The sequence below is a fragment of the Lepisosteus platostomus genome, chromosome 11 (genome assembly GCF_059453375.1).
Source record: "Lepisosteus platostomus isolate fLepPlt1 chromosome 11, fLepPlt1.hap1, whole genome shotgun sequence".
Taxonomy (NCBI): Eukaryota; Metazoa; Chordata; class Actinopteri; order Semionotiformes; family Lepisosteidae; genus Lepisosteus; species Lepisosteus platostomus.
This window is the reverse complement of record NC_142621.1, coordinates 5,316,332-5,325,345: the sequence shown is the minus strand read 5'-3', so window position 1 is coordinate 5,325,345 and position 9,014 is coordinate 5,316,332.

Here is a 9,014-nt window from a genome sequence, read left to right as displayed (position 1 = left end):
TGGTTGTCTAGCGCCCTCTACTGGATTCTTCTGTTACCGTTTAAAAATTTGTTTTTCCAGGGACACTTGAGAAGGCAAACCGCTTTAGTCACACGGCGATCAATATGAAGGAAGAGAAAAGGGAAATGACGAAGAAATCGTAGATACGGACACTTTTCATGAAATCAGCCTCACTTTTAAGTAGTGGAAAACAAATGCATTTATTTTGCACAAGCAAAAATGAGCAGAAAGAATAAAAAAATAGACCAGCAGGCAGTGACCTAAACAGAGGCTTTAAAGGCAAGACAACATATTTTAAGTTCGGCACAACCTACAATCTTTTGTCAAGAGGATAAGAGGATTCTTCAATGAGCATTCCGTCTGTCTCTCAGTTAAGAGACAGGAAAAGTTAAGATAATTCAACTTCATTGTCATTTTACTCACACACAGGTATATGGCATAACGAAATGCTATTTAGCTAGCTCTCAGACGGTAAGTTGTACGAACAACAACCATACAATTCTGCAAGAAAAGAAAGACGGAGACAACAGGCCATGTGCAAAACAACAACAGCTGTGCAAAATCATACTTCAACAGAATGTTAAAAAAAGGATACAAAAGTATGGGGAGTAAACGTCTATGACATGTGAGGTAGAAGTAGATTTCAGTGTGCGTTTGAGTTTTGATAGAGAAGGCACCGTAAAAATCGTAGGTGAGAGAGGCTGGGTGTTTAATACTTTGATAGTGCAGGGGTAACAACTGTCTCCGAGCCTGGTAGTCCGGGCCCTGAATGCTCTGGTACCGTCTTCCAGACGGTAGAGAAGTGTGTTTCTCAACAGGGTAAGACGTGCGAGGCCTGTTTCATGTGAGAGATGGCTATCGGTGTGCTGGCACGGCCAGTGTGTGGCCCGGGTAAAGTCTGTATACAGACTTTGATGTATTGGTGTCTATCGTATCTTCAACTGCATTCTAAACCCTTCTGTTTCTTTGTGCTGATTTTTTTTCCCCACTGTGTTGCCAGTCTTGTTTTTACTTTTTCCTGTAAAGAGCTTTGAGAACATGCCTTTAAAAGGAGCTACATAAACTAAAAGTTATTATATTAAATTTGGGTAAAGAAGTCCCTCCTGTTCTTAGTTTTGTTCTCCTGCCTTCTTTCAAACACCAAATGGCTGTAATTCATGTATCAATCGGCTATCAAACAGGTTAGATTGGACAAATGTTCTCCTCTCAACAGTAACCTCTTATGTTCTGTTACTTGCAGATGAAGAATAAGCAGATTATCTCAAGTGAGCCACCTCCTTACTGTGGAGCAATCAAGTTGCACATCTGATTGTGAGCCCAGGCCAAAGATGGTAGCTCTAAATTAGGACAATGTTCTGCTTTATTTTCTTTTTAAAATGCTTTTAATTCCATGAATTAATGATTATGGATACTGGAAATCCTTGTTGCTGAATAAAGGCATCTGATAAAAAGCATTGGTTCAGTGACTAGTGCAATCCCTATTCAGATTGAGAGTAAACAATGATGTGACTGGTCCTAGTTTACCTGCTGGAGTACATACATGCACTTGGTTGTCAATACACAAATCCTTTACACAATGGAAGGAAACACTGCGATCTCTACAGTCTCTCCAACAAAAAAAACAACACGAGCTTAACGATGCTAAAACTGTTTATTTTGAAGAAACACATTAACTTCCTTAAATACCACTGTTAACTTGTAATTACAAGGCTTAGGTGCTACAAATACAATGGGCATTTTGATTGTATTTGTTGTTACAGTTGTCAGAGCTCTCATGCGGGCATTTGTAAGCAGAACAAGACTTTAAAATGACCATTGCTGAGATTTATAGAGATTTTCCCCACCACTTGGAGTTTCTTGCAAGTGTTTTGAAGTAATTTTGTCATGAAGGTCCCTGGAGCGTCAAGCAGATAGCTCCAATGCCCACACCTGGCCACTGTAGCAGACATCAAGCTTTGGCATCACCTTATACAGAATGGAAAGTGGTGCCAGGAAGACAGATACACCTGGAGTCCAGAAAGACCAGCTACAAAGACTGTCCAGCTGCTCCCGATACTGCATCAGTCCATTCTCAGAGTTCTACTGTCCTCAACAATCTTTACTCTTGCAGGTTTGTGCCTGATGGGCTGCTTCTCAACATGAGGGGGAAACAACTGGATTCTAATTCACTTCTACAAATGTCTGTCCCCACTGGCTATCTGGTTTTAAAATACAACCAGCTTTGTGGTCTCATTCTGTCCCTCACCTGTCCATATCAGAAACCCTTTACGCAAACCTAGTTCTTAATAATAGCCACACATTTGGTATGATTGAGACACTTTAAACAGGTATGTTGGAACCACTCCTTCATGTTGCTGCTGCTATTGTTCCTCGCCTTTGATGAGCGCAAAATCGTCTTTAATGAAATCTAAAATAAAATGACACTGGCAAAATGGATCCAGTTGCAGCTGTGTGGCTCCGGCTGTGCCCTCTGGTCACTGAATCAGCGTGCATTCATTGGCATTGTTCATTTACCCGTCAAAAGAGCTGTATCTTTACTTTAAGCACAGGAAAAAAAGGATGGTGGCTCTATAATTCACCCCCTCCCAAGTAAAATTTCAGGGAAAAGTGCTATACATCATAAACAAGCTAGATCAGAAAACAATGATACAATTTGTATTGTTGTGTGGATGTGATCAGATGAGAATTAAGACAGTTGATCTGCTTGTTTTCACAAGAGCTGTCCTTTGCTCTCTCTGCTTCCTTTGTCCAATACACAGGACTACAGCTTGAAAGAGGAATGATCCTCAGGACTGTTCTGGGGAGAGAATGCACAATCAGGGATCAGAGCTGCTGTATCTTTTTTCATTTGTTTACAAGGCAACAAGGTTTTTGCAGGCACAAAGTATTTAAAACTTCTTTTATCAAGGAAAAAAAAAACAAATGTGACACTTCTTCAGTCCTTTGCCTACTAAACAGCCATATTTGTATCCACCGAGTGGCACTGCTCACTCTTAGCTCTGCGACACTTGTGACTTGTTCCTGTTTGCTGCAGTTTGTGGTGGGTGATTTAATTGTGGTGCTTGTGCATGTACTGTCCATATATGGGATTCTTTAAACAGGAGTGCCTTAGAGGCTCATTTTACACAAATTCACTTCCGTCTTAAAAATACTTTTATAGTGCTTCCCTTTTATAAAAGGTCTTTAATTGTATACCTGTTTGCATGTGTATAAGTCAAGTGATTGCCTTTTGTTGCATGTTGTACCCAATTGGTTTTTCACTATTCTTGTTTTCTTACCCTGTTCTACACTGTCCAGTAAACCTGCTAACATTTAAGTATTTAACGTCTGAGAGATCAGTGTCTGCATTAGGGGGATGCCTAAGCAAACTATGTATGAGCAGACGCTGGAGTACAATGAAAGAAAACTAGTACAGTACTGGAATTGGAGAGGAGCAAATTATTTTACTGTAAATTGCCTGATTTGGGGGTACATTGGTTTGAATGTAAACCATCTTAGATAAAGGCACCAGATAAATTAAATATTACTGCTCATTAGGGCATCAGTTATGAAAATAATTAAAATAAATAAAAAAAGAATATGTTCGGACTTATGTAGTGAGTTACAGTACATGCATTAGGGCAAAGCTTCTATAACAATAACCAGAACATACGAATGATTTTGTTTTTACTCTGCAGAGTCTGTGAAGGGCATACTGTACCATGGCTTAAATTATTGCAGCATTTTATTAGAATTTTATACATCTATGGTGAGGTCATAAAAAAAATCTTTATCTCCCTGTCCCAGAACTATGAAACATTCCCATAGTACAACTGAATATACTCAAAAAAATTCAAATTTGCATCACATGCTTCCTGCTGCTCCCTCTCTCTTTTCAGCAGCAATTCACAGAGATGAAAGGGAAAAAAAAGCAGAAGATATTTCATTTCAATGCACATGGTAAGGGAAATTCAACACTGTTTTGCATGACCTCAAACTCAGATGTTTTCCCACAGTTTGCAACTTGGATAAGCGAAGCTCTCCGTGCTTGAGCACGACTGCGGTAGAGTATACTTTACTACAGTTTGCCATGATACACTTTTGGACAGGTCCCTGCAAGAGCCGAGCCACCTCAGACCCAGGACGTGCCAACACAGCACATGATGTGAGGTCCCTTGAGAAAAAGCCCCCCCATCTTCCAGTTGTCATCCCCGTTTCAAGATAAATAGGATGATGCTTACAGGTTTTCACAAGAGGTTCCCTGCAATATGAAATCTCCTGACAGTATTATCCTACACCAACAAAGATGCCTTGTTCATTGTGCACAAGAAAGGGAAGATGAAATATCTTATAATTGCAGGAGCATCTCCATTTTTTGGAAGTCAAAGACTTCTCTTGTCTGTGGCGTTAGTGATTGCTCCTTTTCTGCTTGAGTGCTTGATGACTGCAGACATCGTGGTGATTGATGGGGGCTATTTTAAACATACTTCAGCCTTCACTGGGGGCACTGGTAAAAGAGAAGGGGTGGTATTTTTCTGTTTTTCACAACTCATAAAAACCTCCTGGCTAATGTGCATGGAAGGTTACTTTCACAATTTGTTTCAGTTTTCCAAAACCTGTCCCAGCCTGGTCTCCAGGGAATAAGAGAATACTTCAGGCTCCGACACTGGATCCTACTGACCCCTTCACTTGTAGGCAATCTTTACAGATAGTACTTGACAATAGTCTGAGAAAAATCACTCTGCCTGAAGTGAAATTTGAGCTATGTGACCATTAACACCATGCATCCCATGATCTTCTATTAAACAGAATTTGTCTTTACATAGAGAACAGTTAATTTTCTATTTGTGGGTTCAGGAGTCCATTGGGTTACAGGAGGATCCATTCATTATCAGAAAGCAGCTCACCGTGATCTGGGTTCAACAGGAAGCACAAGGTGGGACTATGCCCTAGTCAAGAAACCTGTTCATCACAGAGGACACACACAAGCGCAGAAGGACAATTTTCAAAACACCCATTAATGGAGCCAGAGCGTCTTTGAAAGGTGGTCGTAAAATGGAGCACCTCGTGAGATGCAAACACACCAACCCAGGGAGAACATGCAAATTCCACACAGACAGTGCTCCAGGCTGGAGCTGAAACCAGGACTCTAAAGCTGCTGTTTCACAGCTCTCACCTTTGTATCAATGTAGGAGTGACAAAGGGTTATAAATGGTTTGAATGGATGCATCCACTCTTTCTAAAGCTTTGGTGATTTCTCTTTTTCAATGAGAAGAATTTTTTTGTAATATTCAATTGGATATATTTGATATTTTTAGCCATTGTTAAGAGATTAGTGGGTTCCAGCTGGATCTTTCCTTGTCCTCTGTGTGCACAGGTATGCTCATTACTTTGAAGAAACTCTGGTGGCGATATCCCCATCTGTCCTGCCCAGGGGAGATAAGGTTTTGAACTCCTTTACAAAGGCTTCTACACGTGCAGGGCTATGACTCCATGAAAACCTGGTGGTCTTACCGTTTCTGCTTCTGATGCCTACTATTATTCCCTTTTGCTAATAGGGTCTTGTCTCCTGATAATTCCCAAAAGTGGAATGAAACCTGACATCCTTTACTTCATACGGTAGAGGTTTAAAGAAAGGTAAATGCACAGCTGCAAATTTCAGACATTTACACAAAGCAGCTGAAGTTCAGAATACCTGCAGCATAGCAAGCTTTCTTTTTGAAAGATGTCTTTCTCTCCGATTTACACTTGTGTACGTTTTTTTGCTAGATATGCGTCACATCTTTATCGTTAAAAACGATATGCTGTACACTGAAAAACATAAGCATTTTCATGTGTCTATAATAACATGTAATCCATGTTCAGCTTCATAAACCTCTTATTTTATCTGTAGTTTCAGTTATTAAGTTAGCAGCATTAATACAATTATACGTACTACAGCTAATGACAACACTACGTACATAACTGCTGCTCCTACTTTTGCTTTCATCCATTCTATTAAAAATGTCAATGCTACAGAACATGGTTGCTGATCTAGAAGTGCAGTAAGCGAGGATCTGTGAGTTTGATCTCGTAAACTGTGTGGAGGGTACTGGAGAACTGCATGACAGTTCTTGGAAGATAAAGAGAAATGTAAACTACAAGTATCGCAATTTCCCAGGAGGCACCAATGAGCCTGTCGGCATGGATTTCTGAATTAAGAGAGCGTGGGTTGAGTGGAACGATCATTGGTTATGACTTGATAAGGAAACTTCAGGAATGTTCCAACATCAAAGCAATTTAAAATGAATGGGCATAATGGGCAAGATGACAAAACTCTGCAGTCCTCCAGATTTCTTCTTGTCACAGCATATTACAAGCACTCTGAGAGCAAACCCATTGTGTGCCTTTCTCTCTCTCCATTCTTCTTATTAATATCAAAATATTTTACCAAACAGTATGGCAGAGCATTCGATTCCCAGGTTACAATATGTGTAACATTTGTTTTTCTTTTTAACATTTTCTTGGTTCCTGTTTCTGTGTTAAGCAAAGAAAAAAAAATTCAAGATATTTATTAAGAATGGGTCTTATTCTGAGTCAACAAAATGCTGACTGTAATACTGAAAGGCTGATAAAAACCTATTCAATACTTATGCATCAGTAAAGGACCAGTATCTTTCATTAGCCTAACATACAATATGAGAACACAAAGAGATTAAAGACCCTTCTATAACCCAATACTTTCAGCAGTTTGCTGCTTCTCCCCGAGAAAATAATCAGTCCAATTCCGACATGAGACTTTTGATTTGTACTAGATTGCATTTTACAGCATTATTACATCCTACAAAACACAAGCAAGTATAATAAAAGGGATACAGTAGGTATGAGATATAAATTTAGATGAGGAAGCTGTTCTATACACATTGTTAAGTGTTCTCAATAGATAACTTTTCCCCATCATTACTCCTACACATAAGAATGCATTTACTTCAGCATCAATCGATTCCACAAATAGGTCCAAGAAATGCCATAGGGTGTTTTTAAGAGCTGCTAAAATAAATCAAGCAGAAAATACATTTAACTGAATATGGCAGTACAGCTTTTTTTAAAATATTGTTCAAAATCATAAACGATAGGCATTCATCACATTTTCACTACAACACCCAACTTTATTTGACATATGGTGGCGTTTGTCTCCCTCTTGTGGAAAACCTTTGCTATTCTGTGTTAAGATCGGAAAACGGCTCCTGTTCATTGCTACAGAACTGGTTAATCGGCGAGGCTCCACAGTCAACATTAAATATCCTGCATGACTGAATTTACCTTTGTCACATGCTGTGAAATAATTAAGGAGAACATTTAAGCCCATACCCTTTATTTCTCGTCCTACACTACATCGGCTTTAAAGTGTGAACTTCTTTCCACAGGCAAAGTTGATCACATGATACCTGCCTTAATAATATCAGAATGCACCAGTCACTGATATACAGTGGTTTAGATTTAGATGACAGGTGTACAACGAAATAAAAACGCCTTTTAAACCATTATCTGCTCCTTCTCGTCGGGTACAAGAATGGGAACACGGATTTAAACGATCCGAGAAAGGTATGATAGGGATCGATACAGTGTGCTTGAAGATGACAAACAGGAAGCAGTAGTTACTAAATACAAGGACCTTTTAAAGGAAGTTACCAGATTCTGCCCAGCACTCATACCCATTTATTATACCTTAAACAGTCAGATACAAACTAATAAATGAAAAACACGATCTATTCATGACTATTTGGAATATTTAAGCCTACCAGGGAAAGCCGGGTTGCTGGCGGATCAATAGGAGACGCTCCTAGCTCTGAGCTTGAATTTGAATTTCTAATCCACTTACTCTGTATGGTGTTCATGGACACGGCACTCCTTTCAGGGGAGGGTCATTAAAGATCCCAGGGCTCTTCTGGGGAAAGAAGCAGCATTGAGTCCAGTGTCGTGGCCAAATTCCACTCTGGTTTCCATAATCAAGCCTTCCTAATGTTGTCCTTTAATGCTACTGGGGAAGTAATTTCTTTTTTAACCAATCTGCTGTGTTGTTAGGTTACAGGTGGGTGACAGTCGCTAGAGATCTAGAACTAGACAGAGGATAAACTTGAGTAGTAAATGAAGTATGTCCCTTCCTACATTCAGACCCTTTAAAAGGAGTGATTATCCAGTCGATGGGGCAGTCACTTCAATGGTGCACAGGCAGAGGCTGATGGTAAGGCAGTTATATCCTCGTTAAGGCAATTTCTTTCACCTGTGTAAACTGAGCGCTACCAGAACACAGAGCTGCAGAGTGATGCAAGCAGGTTTTTTTTTCTTTCAGTTTTTGACTTTCTGAAGATATCTTCTGACAAATAACTCTTCAGAACATTTCTGTCTGAGCATGTGAGCTTGTTAGAAAAATACTGTTTGGAAAAAGATGTGCGAGGATCATCTGAAAGCTTTTAAATGGTCTGAATACTTACTGTATACAAGGCACTGTATGTGAAATTGTTTGTGATCCTATGGGTTGATAGGCGCTGTAAAAAATGCAAACAACTAATTACTGCCACTGCAAATTCTATTACTACTAGCAGCACTTACAAGAAAAAGATGTGAGTTCTGAAGCCAGTTTTGGTTCCATAATATCTCACATCCATTCGTTTTCTGTAAGTGCTCCGTCTAATAACGGGTCACTCTCTGCAAGTGAGAGCAGCATCCGGGATACATCTGTCCATTGCAGGTCACACACATCCCAGGGGTGATTTGGAAATGCCAGCTGATCTAGATGTAAGGTCTTTAGATCCATGGACCACAAAGAAACAGGAGAAAACTCCACCTAAAAGATGCTCAAGACAGAAACCACACCCAGAACCCATGAGCTGTGAGCCAACATCACTGATCTCCTCACCACCCTGTAGCTACATGTTTCAAAACTAAAGGGATCCATAGTACGAACAAACTAAGACTTCTAATAAATGAAGACTGACTAAAATAAACATACTGTACACAGGAGCACAAAAAGCCGATTAGTCAATCCCCTCCCC